Source organism: Labrus mixtus, chromosome 3 (genome assembly GCF_963584025.1).
Source record: "Labrus mixtus chromosome 3, fLabMix1.1, whole genome shotgun sequence".
Taxonomy (NCBI): domain Eukaryota; kingdom Metazoa; phylum Chordata; class Actinopteri; order Labriformes; family Labridae; genus Labrus; species Labrus mixtus.
This window is the reverse complement of record NC_083614.1, coordinates 12,073,831-12,085,852: the sequence shown is the minus strand read 5'-3', so window position 1 is coordinate 12,085,852 and position 12,022 is coordinate 12,073,831. Positions and strand designations below refer to the sequence as shown.

General features: G+C 43.6%; 18 non-coding genes across 18 annotated transcripts; all 18 read left to right on the top strand.

The window, feature by feature from the left end:
* Window positions 1–336: 336 nt before the first annotated feature.
* trnae-cuc (transfer RNA glutamic acid (anticodon CUC)) lies at window positions 337–408 on the top strand. The gene has a single exon. It is a non-coding gene; the product is annotated as a tRNA-Glu (tRNA).
* A 331-nt stretch (window positions 409–739) lies between these two features.
* Window positions 740–811, top strand: trnae-uuc (transfer RNA glutamic acid (anticodon UUC)). The gene has a single exon. It is a non-coding gene; the product is annotated as a tRNA-Glu (tRNA).
* A 559-nt stretch (window positions 812–1,370) lies between these two features.
* Window positions 1,371–1,442, top strand: trnae-cuc (transfer RNA glutamic acid (anticodon CUC)). Its single transcript has one exon. It is a non-coding gene; the product is annotated as a tRNA-Glu (tRNA).
* A 331-nt stretch (window positions 1,443–1,773) lies between these two features.
* On the top strand, window positions 1,774–1,845 carry trnae-uuc (transfer RNA glutamic acid (anticodon UUC)). Its single transcript has one exon. It is a non-coding gene; the product is annotated as a tRNA-Glu (tRNA).
* Window positions 1,846–3,437: 1,592 nt separating this feature from the next.
* trnae-cuc (transfer RNA glutamic acid (anticodon CUC)) lies at window positions 3,438–3,509 on the top strand. The gene has a single exon. It is a non-coding gene; the product is annotated as a tRNA-Glu (tRNA).
* A 331-nt stretch (window positions 3,510–3,840) lies between these two features.
* Window positions 3,841–3,912, top strand: trnae-uuc (transfer RNA glutamic acid (anticodon UUC)). Its single transcript has one exon. It is a non-coding gene; the product is annotated as a tRNA-Glu (tRNA).
* A 559-nt stretch (window positions 3,913–4,471) lies between these two features.
* Window positions 4,472–4,543, top strand: trnae-cuc (transfer RNA glutamic acid (anticodon CUC)). The gene has a single exon. It is a non-coding gene; the product is annotated as a tRNA-Glu (tRNA).
* Window positions 4,544–4,874: 331 nt separating this feature from the next.
* Window positions 4,875–4,946, top strand: trnae-uuc (transfer RNA glutamic acid (anticodon UUC)). Its single transcript has one exon. It is a non-coding gene; the product is annotated as a tRNA-Glu (tRNA).
* A 961-nt stretch (window positions 4,947–5,907) lies between these two features.
* Window positions 5,908–5,979, top strand: trnae-uuc (transfer RNA glutamic acid (anticodon UUC)). Its single transcript has one exon. It is a non-coding gene; the product is annotated as a tRNA-Glu (tRNA).
* Window positions 5,980–7,571: 1,592 nt separating this feature from the next.
* trnae-cuc (transfer RNA glutamic acid (anticodon CUC)) lies at window positions 7,572–7,643 on the top strand. Its single transcript has one exon. It is a non-coding gene; the product is annotated as a tRNA-Glu (tRNA).
* A 331-nt stretch (window positions 7,644–7,974) lies between these two features.
* On the top strand, window positions 7,975–8,046 carry trnae-uuc (transfer RNA glutamic acid (anticodon UUC)). The gene has a single exon. It is a non-coding gene; the product is annotated as a tRNA-Glu (tRNA).
* A 559-nt stretch (window positions 8,047–8,605) lies between these two features.
* On the top strand, window positions 8,606–8,677 carry trnae-cuc (transfer RNA glutamic acid (anticodon CUC)). Its single transcript has one exon. It is a non-coding gene; the product is annotated as a tRNA-Glu (tRNA).
* A 331-nt stretch (window positions 8,678–9,008) lies between these two features.
* Window positions 9,009–9,080, top strand: trnae-uuc (transfer RNA glutamic acid (anticodon UUC)). The gene has a single exon. It is a non-coding gene; the product is annotated as a tRNA-Glu (tRNA).
* Window positions 9,081–9,639: 559 nt separating this feature from the next.
* trnae-cuc (transfer RNA glutamic acid (anticodon CUC)) lies at window positions 9,640–9,711 on the top strand. Its single transcript has one exon. It is a non-coding gene; the product is annotated as a tRNA-Glu (tRNA).
* A 331-nt stretch (window positions 9,712–10,042) lies between these two features.
* On the top strand, window positions 10,043–10,114 carry trnae-uuc (transfer RNA glutamic acid (anticodon UUC)). The gene has a single exon. It is a non-coding gene; the product is annotated as a tRNA-Glu (tRNA).
* Window positions 10,115–10,673: 559 nt separating this feature from the next.
* Window positions 10,674–10,745, top strand: trnae-cuc (transfer RNA glutamic acid (anticodon CUC)). The gene has a single exon. It is a non-coding gene; the product is annotated as a tRNA-Glu (tRNA).
* Window positions 10,746–11,076: 331 nt separating this feature from the next.
* trnae-uuc (transfer RNA glutamic acid (anticodon UUC)) lies at window positions 11,077–11,148 on the top strand. The gene has a single exon. It is a non-coding gene; the product is annotated as a tRNA-Glu (tRNA).
* A 559-nt stretch (window positions 11,149–11,707) lies between these two features.
* trnae-cuc (transfer RNA glutamic acid (anticodon CUC)) lies at window positions 11,708–11,779 on the top strand. The gene has a single exon. It is a non-coding gene; the product is annotated as a tRNA-Glu (tRNA).
* The last annotated feature ends 243 nt before the right edge of the window (window positions 11,780–12,022 follow it).

Genomic DNA, 12,022 nt, shown 5'->3' with positions numbered 1-12,022 from the left:
GCTATAGCTGAAGAAGTAAAGTAGTCCAAAAAACCCTATAGTGCTTACACTCAAGCAGGATTTCTAACAAGTGGGAACAACTTTAACCTCATTGCTGGAAAAACGCTTGCATGGGTTCACTTTACAGGCACATGTTTTAAGCCTTTTTTAGCTTCAGCTGATGCAGTGATGTGCACAAGTGTTGCAAACACAAAGAAAAACAACAAAGCAAATGTCATTCAAATTTTGCTGGACGTTCCTCAAGTCTGAAGTACTTGACCAGAGTTGCTGAAAAATGGTTCATGTTTACAGGAAGACTTGATTCACTGGTGTGTCCACCAGCTGTCTTCCACTGGCTCCCTGATGGTCTAGTGGCTAGGATTCGGCGCTCTCACCGCCGCGGCCCGGGTTCGATTCCCGGTCAGGGAATTTGCTTTTAAAGCAGTGATGGTGGTGTTGGCATGCATAAAACAAAATCAAAAACACTCCGCTGAAAAAAGGAAAGTACTTCTAAACCCGAGCTACGTTAAGTACCATTTGATTTGGACTTGCTCAGGATTAGAATCTGACAGGTTTTCTGCTTAAAGGGTTACACTAAGGACAGTGACAATTACATGGGGAACCATAGCAAATGATATGATAATACAGTCTTGCAGAATTTGCCTGGGTTTGATTTTATTGACTGGAACTGCAAAAGAAGTTGTGTGTTTTGTCAGACAAATTGATAACTTCTGTGTTCTCCTACTTCACACCAACAGGCTCCCTAATGGTCTAGTGGCTAGGATTCAGCGCTTTCACCGCTGCGGCCCGGGTTCGATTCCCGGTTAGGGAATATGTATTTAATGCTGGGAAGTACCAATAGTACCAATCTCTGCCTTGGTGTCCCAGCTCTATATTGGTCCACATTGTCATCTGACCTAGTCAGCATGAAATGGAGTATCTCCATGTTCAAAAACAGTTGTGTTTACCTGAAAGTAAAGTTGTGAGTCCAAAACAGAGAGCCAAGCTAAGCCCTAGTCATTTGTGATTGGCTCAGAGTTTGGAGCGTACCTTGGGCTATAGCTGAAGAAGTAAAGTAGTCCAAAAAACCCTATAGTGCTTACACTCAAGCAGGATTTCAAACAAGTGGGAACAACTTTAACCTCATTGCTGGAAAAACGCTTGCATGGGTTCACTTTACAGGCACATGTTTTAAGCCTTTTTTAGCTTCAGCTGATGCAGTGATGTGCACAAGTGTTGCAAACACAAAGAAAAACAACAAAGCAAATGTCATTCAAATTTTGCTGGACGTTCCTCAAGTCTGAAGTACTTGACCAGAGTTGCTGAAAAATGGTTCATGTTTACAGGAAGACTTGATTCACTGGTGTGTCCACCAGCTGTCTTCCACTGGCTCCCTGATGGTCTAGTGGCTAGGATTCGGCGCTCTCACCGCCGCGGCCCGGGTTCGATTCCCGGTCAGGGAATGTGCTTTTAAAGCAGTGATGGTGGTGTTGGCATGCATAAAACAAAATCAAAAACACTCCGCTGAAAAAAGGAAAGTACTTCTAAACCCGAGCTACATTAAGTACCATTTGATTTGGACTTGCTCAGGATTAGAATCTGACAGGTTTTCTGCTTAAAGGGTTACACTAAGGACAGTGACAATTACATGGGGAACCACAGCAAATGATATGATAATACAGTCTTGCAGAATTTGCCTGGGTTTGATTTTATTGACTGGAACTGCAAAAGAAGTTGTGTGTTTTGTCAGACAAATTGATAACTTCTGTGTTCTCCTACTTCACACCAACAGGCTCCCTAATGGTCTAGTGGCTAGGATTCAGCGCTTTCACCACTGCGGCCCGGGTTCGATTCCCGGTTAGGGAATATGTATTTAATGCTGGGAAGTACCAATAGTACAAATCTCTGCCTTGGTGTCCCAGCTCTATATTGGTCCACATTGTCATCTGACCTAGTCAGCCTGAAATGGAGTATGTCCATGTACAAAAACAGTTGTGTTTACCTGAAAGTAAAGTTATGAGTCCAAAACAGAGAGCCAAGCTAAGCCCTAGTCATTTGTGATTGGCTCAGAGTTTGGAGCGTACCTTGGGCTATAGCTGAAGAAGTAAAGTAGTCCAAAAAACCCTATAGTGCTTACACTCAAGCAGGATTTCAAACAAGTGGGAACAACTTTAACCTCATTGCTGGAAAAACGCTTGCATGGGTTCACTTTACAGGCACATGTTTTAAGCCTTTTTTAGCTTCAGCTGATGCAGTGATGTGCACAAGTGTTGCAAACACAAAGAAAAACAACAAAGCAAATGTCATTAAAATTTTGCTGGACGTTCCTCAAGTCTGAAGTACTTGACCAGAGTTGCTGAAAAATGGTTCATGTTTACAGGAAGACTTGATTCACTGGTGTGTCCACCAGCTGTCTTCCACTGGCTCCCTGATGGTCTAGTGGCTAGGCTTCGGCGCTCTCACCGCCGCGGCCGGGTTCGATTCCCGGTCAGGGAATGTGCTTTTAAAGCAGTGATGGTGGTGTTGGCATGCATAAAACAAAATCAAAAACACTCCGCTGAAAAAAGGAAAGTACTTCTAAACCCGAGCTACGTTAAGTACCATTTGATTTGGACTTGCTCAGGATTAGAATCTGACAGGTTTTCTGCTTAAAGGGTTACACTAAGGACAGTGACAATTACATGGGGAACCACAGCAAATGATATGATAATACAGTCTTGCAGAATTTGCCTGGGTTTGATTTTATTGACTGGAACTGCAAAAGAAGTTGTGTGTTTTGTCAGACAAATTGATAACTTCTGTGTTCTCCTACTTCACACCAACGGGCTCCCTAATGGTCTAGTGGCTAGGATTAAGCGCTTTCACCGCTGCGGCCGGGGGTCGATTCCCGGATAGGGAATATGTATTTAATGCTGGGAAGTACCAATAGTACCAATCTCTGCCTTGGTGTCCCAGCTCTATATTGGTCCACATTGTCATCTGACCTAGTCAGCCTGAAATGGAGTATGTCCATGTACAAAAACAGTTGTGTTTACCTGAAAGTAGAGTTATGAGTCCAAAACAGAGACCCAAGCGAAGTCCTAGTCATTTGTGATTGGCTCAGAGTTTGGAGCGTACCTTGGGCTATAGCTGAAGAAGTAAAGTAGTCCAAAAAACCCTATAGTGCTTACACTCAAGCAGGATTTCAAACAAGTGGGAACAACTTTAACCTCATTGCTGGAAAAACGCTTGCATGGGTTCACTTTACAGGCACATGTTTTAAGCCTTTTTTAGCTTCAGCTGATGCAGTGATGTGCACAAGTGTTGCAAACACAAAGAAAAACAACAAAGCAAATGTCATTCAAATTTTGCTGGACGTTCCTCAAGTCTGAAGTACTTGACCAGAGTTGCTGAAAAATGGTTCATGTTTACAGGAAGACTTGATTCACTGGTGTGTCCACCAGCTGTCTTCCACTGGCTCCCTGATGGTCTAGTGGCTAGGATTCGGCGCTCTCACCGCCGCGGCCCGGGTTCGATTCCCGGTCAGGGAATTTGCTTTTAAAGCAGTGATGGTGGTGTTGGCATGCATAAAACAAAATCAAAAACACTCCGCTGAAAAAAGGAAAGTACTTCTAAACCCGAGCTACGTTAAGTACCATTTGATTTGGACTTGCTCAGGATTAGAATCTGACAGGTTTTCTGCTTAAAGGGTTACACTAAGGACAGTGACAATTACATGGGGAACCACAGCAAATGATATGATAATACAGTCTTGCAGAATTTGCCTGGGTTTGATTTTATTGACTGGAACTGCAAAAGAAGTTGTGTGTTTTGTCAGACAAATTGATAACTTCTGTGTTCTCCTACTTCGCACCGACAGGCTCCCTAATGGTCTAGTGGCTAGGATTCAGCGCTTTCACCGCTGCGGCCCGGGTTCGATTCCCGGTTAGGGAATATGTATTTAATGCTGGGAAGTACCAATAGTACCAATCTCTGCCTTGGTGTCCCAGCTCTATATTGGTCCACATTGTCATCTGACCTAGTCAGCCTGAAATGGAGTATGTCCATGTACAAAAACAGTTGTGTTTACCTGAAAGTAGAGTTATGAGTCCAAAACAGAGAGCCAAGCGAAGCCCTAGTCATTTGTGATTGGCTCAGAGTTTGGAGCGTACCTTGGGCTATAGCTGAAGAAGTAAAGTAGTCCAAAAAACCCTATAGTGCTTACACTCAAGCAGGATTTCAAACAAGTGGGAACAACTTTAACCTCATTGCTGGAAAAACGCTTGCATGGGTTCACTTTACAGCCACATGTTTTAAGCCTTTTTTAGCTTCAGCTGATGCAGTGATGTGCACAAGTGTTGCAAACACAAAGAAAAACAACAAAGCAAATGTCATTCAAATTTTGCTGGACGTTCCTCAAGTCTGAAGTACTTGACCAGAGTTGCTGAAAAATGGTTCATGTTTACAGGAAGACTTGATTCACTGGTGTGTCCAGCAGCTGTCTTCCACTGGCTCCCTGATGGTCTAGTGGCTAGGATTCGGCGCTCTCACCGCCGCGGCCCGGGTTCGATTCCCGGTCAGGGAATGTTCTTTTAAAGCAGTGATGGTGGTGTTGGCATGCATAAAACAAAATCAAAAACACTCCGCTGAAAAAAGGAAAGTACTTCTAAACACGAGCTACGTTAAGTACCATTTGATTTGGACTTGCTCAGGATTAGAATCTGACAGGTTTTCTGCTTAAAGGGTTACACTAAGGACAGTGACAATTACATGGGGAACCACAGCAAATGATATGATAATACAGTCTTGCAGAATTTGCCTGGGTTTGATTTTATTGACTGGAACTGCAAAAGAAGTTGTGTGTTTTGTCAGACAAATTGATAACTTCTGTGTTCTCCTACTTCACACCAACAGGCTCCCTAATGGTCTAGTGGCTAGGATTCAGCGCTTTCACCACTGCGGCCCGGGTTCGATTCCCGGTTAGGGAATATGTATTTAATGCTGGGAAGTACCAATAGTACAAATCTCTGCCTTGGTGTCCCAGCTCTATATTGGTCCACATTGTCATCTGACCTAGTCAGCCTGAAATGGAGTATGTCCATGTACAAAAACAGTTGTGTTTACCTGAAAGTAAAGTTATGAGTCCAAAGCAGAGAGCCAAGCTAAGCCCTAGTCATTTGTGATTGGCTCAGAGTTTGGAGCGTACCTTGGGCTATAGCTGAAGAAGTAAAGTAGTCCAAAAAACCCTATAGTGCTTACACTCAAGCAGGATTTCAAACAAGTGGGAACAACTTTAACCTCATTGCTGGAAAAACGCTTGCATGGGTTCACTTTACAGGCACATGTTTTAAGCCTTTTTTAGCTTCAGCTGATGCAGTGATGTGCACAAGTGTTGCAAACACAAAGAAAAACAACAAAGCAAATGTCATTCAAATTTTGCTGGACGTTCCTCAAGTCTGAAGTACTTGACCAGAGTTGCTGAAAAATGGTTCATGTTTACAGGAAGACTTGATTCACTGGTGTGTCCACCAGCTGTCTTCCACTGGCTCCCTGATGGTCTAGTGGCTAGGCTTCGGCGCTCTCACCGCCGCGGCCGGGTTCGATTCCCGGTCAGGGAATGTGCTTTTAAAGCAGTGATGGTGGTGTTGGCATGCATAAAACAAAATCAAAAACACTCCGCTGAAAAAAGGAAAGTACTTCTAAACCCGAGCTACGTTAAGTACCATTTGATTTGGACTTGCTCAGGATTAGAATCTGACAGGTTTTCTGCTTAAAGGGTTACACTAAGGACAGTGACAATTACATGGGGAACCACAGCAAATGATATGATAATACAGTCTTGCAGAATTTGCCTGGGTTTGATTTTATTGACTGGAACTGCAAAAGAAGTTGTGTGTTTTGTCAGACAAATTGATAACTTCTGTGTTCTCCTACTTCACACCAACAGGCTCCCTAATGGTCTAGTGGCTAGGATTCAGCGCTTTCACCACTGCGGCCCGGGTTCGATTCCCGGTTAGGGAATATGTATTTAATGCTGGGAAGTACCAATAGTACAAATCTCTGCCTTGGTGTCCCAGCTCTATATTGGTCCACATTGTCATCTGACCTAGTCAGCCTGAAATGGAGTATGTCCATGTACAAAAACAGTTGTGTTTACCTGAAAGTAAAGTTATGAGTCCAAAGCAGAGAGCCAAGCTAAGCCCTAGTCATTTGTGATTGGCTCAGAGTTTGGAGCGTACCTTGGGCTATAGCTGAAGAAGTAAAGTAGTCCAAAAAACCCTATAGTGCTTACACTCAAGCAGGATTTCAAACAAGTGGGAACAACTTTAACCTCATTGCTGGAAAAACGCTTGCATGGGTTCACTTTACAGGCACATGTTTTAAGCCTTTTTTAGCTTCAGCTGATGCAGTGATGTGCACAAGTGTTGCAAACACAAAGAAAAACAACAAAGCAAATGTCATTCAAATTTTGCTGGACGTTCCTCAAGTCTGAAGTACTTGACCAGAGTTGCTGAAAAATGGTTCATGTTTACAGGAAGACTTGATTCACTGGTGTGTCCACCAGCTGTCTTCCACTGGCTCCCTGATGGTCTAGTGGCTAGGCTTCGGCGCTCTCACCGCCGCGGCCGGGTTCGATTCCCGGTCAGGGAATGTGCTTTTAAAGCAGTGATGGTGGTGTTGGCATGCATAAAACAAAATCAAAAACACTCCGCTGAAAAAAGGAAAGTACTTCTAAACCCGAGCTACGTTAAGTACCATTTGATTTGGACTTGCTCAGGATTAGAATCTGACAGGTTTTCTGCTTAAAGGGTTACACTAAGGACAGTGACAATTACATGGGGAACCACAGCAAATGATATGATAATACAGTCTTGCAGAATTTGCCTGGGTTTGATTTTATTGACTGGAACTGCAAAAGAAGTTGTGTGTTTTGTCAGACAAATTGATAACTTCTGTGTTCTCCTACTTCACACCAACGGGCTCCCTAATGGTCTAGTGGCTAGGATTAAGCGCTTTCACCGCTGCGGCCGGGGGTCGATTCCCGGATAGGGAATATGTATTTAATGCTGGGAAGTACCAATAGTACCAATCTCTGCCTTGGTGTCCCAGCTCTATATTGGTCCACATTGTCATCTGACCTAGTCAGCCTGAAATGGAGTATGTCCATGTACAAAAACAGTTGTGTTTACCTGAAAGTAGAGTTATGAGTCCAAAACAGAGACCCAAGCGAAGTCCTAGTCATTTGTGATTGGCTCAGAGTTTGGAGCGTACCTTGGGCTATAGCTGAAGAAGTAAAGTAGTCCAAAAAACCCTATAGTGCTTACACTCAAGCAGGATTTCAAACAAGTGGGAACAACTTTAACCTCATTGCTGGAAAAACGCTTGCATGGGTTCACTTTACAGGCACATGTTTTAAGCCTTTTTTAGCTTCAGCTGATGCAGTGATGTGCACAAGTGTTGCAAACACAAAGAAAAACAACAAAGCAAATGTCATTCAAATTTTGCTGGACGTTCCTCAAGTCTGAAGTACTTGACCAGAGTTGCTGAAAAATGGTTCATGTTTACAGGAAGACTTGATTCACTGGTGTGTCCACCAGCTGTCTTCCACTGGCTCCCTGATGGTCTAGTGGCTAGGATTCGGCGCTCTCACCGCCGCGGCCCGGGTTCGATTCCCGGTCAGGGAATTTGCTTTTAAAGCAGTGATGGTGGTGTTGGCATGCATAAAACAAAATCAAAAACACTCCGCTGAAAAAAGGAAAGTACTTCTAAACCCGAGCTACGTTAAGTACCATTTGATTTGGACTTGCTCAGGATTAGAATCTGACAGGTTTTCTGCTTAAAGGGTTACACTAAGGACAGTGACAATTACATGGGGAACCACAGCAAATGATATGATAATACAGTCTTGCAGAATTTGCCTGGGTTTGATTTTATTGACTGGAACTGCAAAAGAAGTTGTGTGTTTTGTCAGACAAATTGATAACTTCTGTGTTCTCCTACTTCGCACCGACAGGCTCCCTAATGGTCTAGTGGCTAGGATTCAGCGCTTTCACCGCTGCGGCCCGGGTTCGATTCCCGGTTAGGGAATATGTATTTAATGCTGGGAAGTACCAATAGTACCAATCTCTGCCTTGGTGTCCCAGCTCTATATTGGTCCACATTGTCATCTGACCTAGTCAGCCTGAAATGGAGTATGTCCATGTACAAAAACAGTTGTGTTTACCTGAAAGTAGAGTTATGAGTCCAAAACAGAGAGCCAAGCGAAGCCCTAGTCATTTGTGATTGGCTCAGAGTTTGGAGCGTACCTTGGGCTATAGCTGAAGAAGTAAAGTAGTCCAAAAAACCCTATAGTGCTTACACTCAAGCAGGATTTCAAACAAGTGGGAACAACTTTAACCTCATTGCTGGAAAAACGCTTGCATGGGTTCACTTTACAGCCACATGTTTTAAGCCTTTTTTAGCTTCAGCTGATGCAGTGATGTGCACAAGTGTTGCAAACACAAAGAAAAACAACAAAGCAAATGTCATTCAAATTTTGCTGGACGTTCCTCAAGTCTGAAGTACTTGACCAGAGTTGCTGAAAAATGGTTCATGTTTACAGGAAGACTTGATTCACTGGTGTGTCCAGCAGCTGTCTTCCACTGGCTCCCTGATGGTCTAGTGGCTAGGATTCGGCGCTCTCACCGCCGCGGCCCGGGTTCGATTCCCGGTCAGGGAATGTTCTTTTAAAGCAGTGATGGTGGTGTTGGCATGCATAAAACAAAATCAAAAACACTCCGCTGAAAAAAGGAAAGTACTTCTAAACACGAGCTACGTTAAGTACCATTTGATTTGGACTTGCTCAGGATTAGAATCTGACAGGTTTTCTGCTTAAAGGGTTACACTAAGGACAGTGACAATTACATGGGGAACCACAGCAAATGATATGATAATACAGTCTTGCAGAATTTGCCTGGGTTTGATTTTATTGACTGGAACTGCAAAAGAAGTTGTGTGTTTTGTCAGACAAATTGATAACTTCTGTGTTCTCCTACTTCACACCGACGGGCTCCCTAATGGTCTAGTGGCTAGGATTCAGCGCTTTCACTGCTGCGGCCCGGGTTCGATTCCCGGTTAGGGATTATGTATTTAATGCTGGGAAGTACCAATAGTACCAATCTCTGCCTTGGTGTCCCAGCTCTATATTGGTCCACATTGTCATCTGACCTAGTCAGCATGAAATGGAGTATCTCCATGTTCAAAAACAGTTGTGTTTACCTGAAAGTAAAGTTGTGAGTCCAAAACAGAGAGCCAAGCTAAGCCCTAGTCATTTGTGATTGGCTCAGAGTTTGGAGCGTACCTTGGGCTATAGCTGAAGAAGTAAAGTAGTCCAAAAAACCCTATAGTGCTTACACTCAAGCAGGATTTCAAACAAGTGGGAACAACTTTAACCTCATTGCTGGAAAAACGCTTGCATGGGTTCACTTTACAGGCACATGTTTTAAGCCTTTTTTAGCTTCAGCTGATGCAGTGATGTGCACAAGTGTTGCAAACACAAAGAAAAACAACAAAGCAAATGTCATTCAAATTTTGCTGGACGTTCCTCAAGTCTGAAGTACTTGACCAGAGTTGCTGAAAAATGGTTCATGTTTACAGGAAGACTTGATTCACTGGTGTGTCCACCAGCTGTCTTCCACTGGCTCCCTGATGGTCTAGTGGCTAGGATTCGGCGCTCTCACCGCCGCGGCCCGGGTTCGATTCCCGGTCAGGGAATGTTCTTTTAAAGCAGTGATGGTGGTGTTGGCATGCATAAAACAAAATCAAAAACACTCCGCTGAAAAAAGGAAAGTACTTCTAAACACGAGCTACGTTAAGTACCATTTGATTTGGACTTGCTCAGGATTAGAATCTGACAGGTTTTCTGCTTAAAGGGTTACACTAAGGACAGTGACAATTACATGGGGAACCACAGCAAATGATATGATAATACAGTCTTGCAGAATTTGCCTGGGTTTGATTTTATTGACTGGAACTGCAAAAGAAGTTGTGTGTTTTGTCAGACAAATTGATAACTTCTGTGTTCTCCTACTTCACACCGACGGGCTCCCTAATGGTCTAGTGGCTAGGATTCAGCGCTTTCACTGCTGCGGCCCGGGTTCGATTCCCGGTTAGGGATTATGTATTTAATGCTGGGAAGTACCAATAGTACCAATCTCTGCCTTGGTGTCCCAGCTCTATATTGGTCCACATTGTCATCTGACCTAGTCAGCATGAAATGGAGTATCTCCATGTTCAAAAACAGTTGTGTTTACCTGAAAGTAAAGTTGTGAGTCCAAAACAGAGAGCCAAGCTAAGCCCTAGTCATTTGTGATTGGCTCAGAGTTTGGAGCGTACCTTGGGCTATAGCTGAAGAAGTAAAGTAGTCCAAAAAACCCTATAGTGCTTACACTCAAGCAGGATTTCAAACAAGTGGGAACAACTTTAACCTCATTGCTGGAAAAACGCTTGCATGGGTTCACTTTACAGGCACATGTTTTAAGCCTTTTTTAGCTTCAGCTGATGCAGTGATGTGCACAAGTGTTGCAAACACAAAGAAAAACAACAAAGCAAATGTCATTCAAATTTTGCTGGACGTTCCTCAAGTCTGAAGTACTTGACCAGAGTTGCTGAAAAATGGTTCATGTTTACAGGAAGACTTGATTCACTGGTGTGTCCACCAGCTGTCTTCCACTGGCTCCCTGATGGTCTAGTGGCTAGGATTCGGCGCTCTCACCGCCGCGGCCCGGGTTCGATTCCCGGTCAGGGAATGTGCTTTTAAAGCAGTGATGGTGGTGTTGGCATGCATAAAACAAAATCAAAAACACTCCGCTGAAAAAAGGAAAGTACTTCTAAACCCGAGCTACATTAAGTACCATTTGATTTGGACTTGCTCAGGATTAGAATCTGACAGGTTTTCTGCTTAAAGGGTTACACTAAGGACAGTGACAATTACATGGGGAACCACAGCAAATGATATGATAATACAGTCTTGCAGAATTTGCCTGGGTTTGATTTTATTGACTGGAACTGCAAAAGAAGTTGTGTGTTTTGTCAGACAAATTGATAACTTCTGTGTTCTCCTACTTCACACCAACGGGCTCCCTAATGGTCTAGTGGCTAGGATTCAGCGCTTTCACCGCTGCGGCCCGGGTTCGATTCCCGGTTAGGGAATATGTATTTAATGCTGGGAAGTACCAATAGTACCAATCTCTGCCTTGGTGTCCCAGCTCTATATTGGTCCACATTGTCATCTGACCTAGTCAGCCTGAAATGGAGTATGTCCATGTACAAAAACAGTTGTGTTTACCTGAAAGTAGAGTTATGAGTCCAAAACAGAGAGCCAAGCGAAGCCCTAGTCATTTGTGATTGGCTCAGAGTTTGGAGCGTACCTTGGGCTATAGCTGAAGAAGTAAAGTAGTCCAAAAAACCCTATAGTGCTTACACTCAAGCAGGATTTCAAACAAGTGGGAACAACTTTAACCTCATTGCTGGAAAAACGCTTGCATGGGTTCACTTTACAGGCACATGTTTTAAGCCTTTTTTAGCTTCAGCTGATGCAGTGATGTGCACAAGTGTTGCAAACACAAAGAAAAACAACAAAGCAAATGTCATTCAAATTTTGCTGGACGTTCCTCAAGTCTGAAGTATTTGACCAGAGTTGCTGAAAAATGGTTCATGTTTACAGGAAGACTTGATTCACTGGTGTGTCCACCAGCTGTCTTCCACTGGCTCCCTGATGGTCTAGTGGCTAGGATTCGGTGCTCTCACCGCCGCGGCCCGGGTTCGATTCCCGGTCAGGGAATGTGCTTTTAAAGCAGTGATGGTGGTGTTGGCATGCATAAAACAAAATCAAAAACACTCCGCTGAAAAAAGGAAAGTACTTCTAAACCCGAGCTACGTTAAGTACCATTTGATTTGGACTTGCTCAGGATTAGAATCTGACAGGTTTTCTGCTTAAAGGGTTACACTAAGGACAGTGACAATTACATGGGGAACCACAGCAAATGATATGATAATACAGTCTTGCAGAATTTGCCTGGGTTTG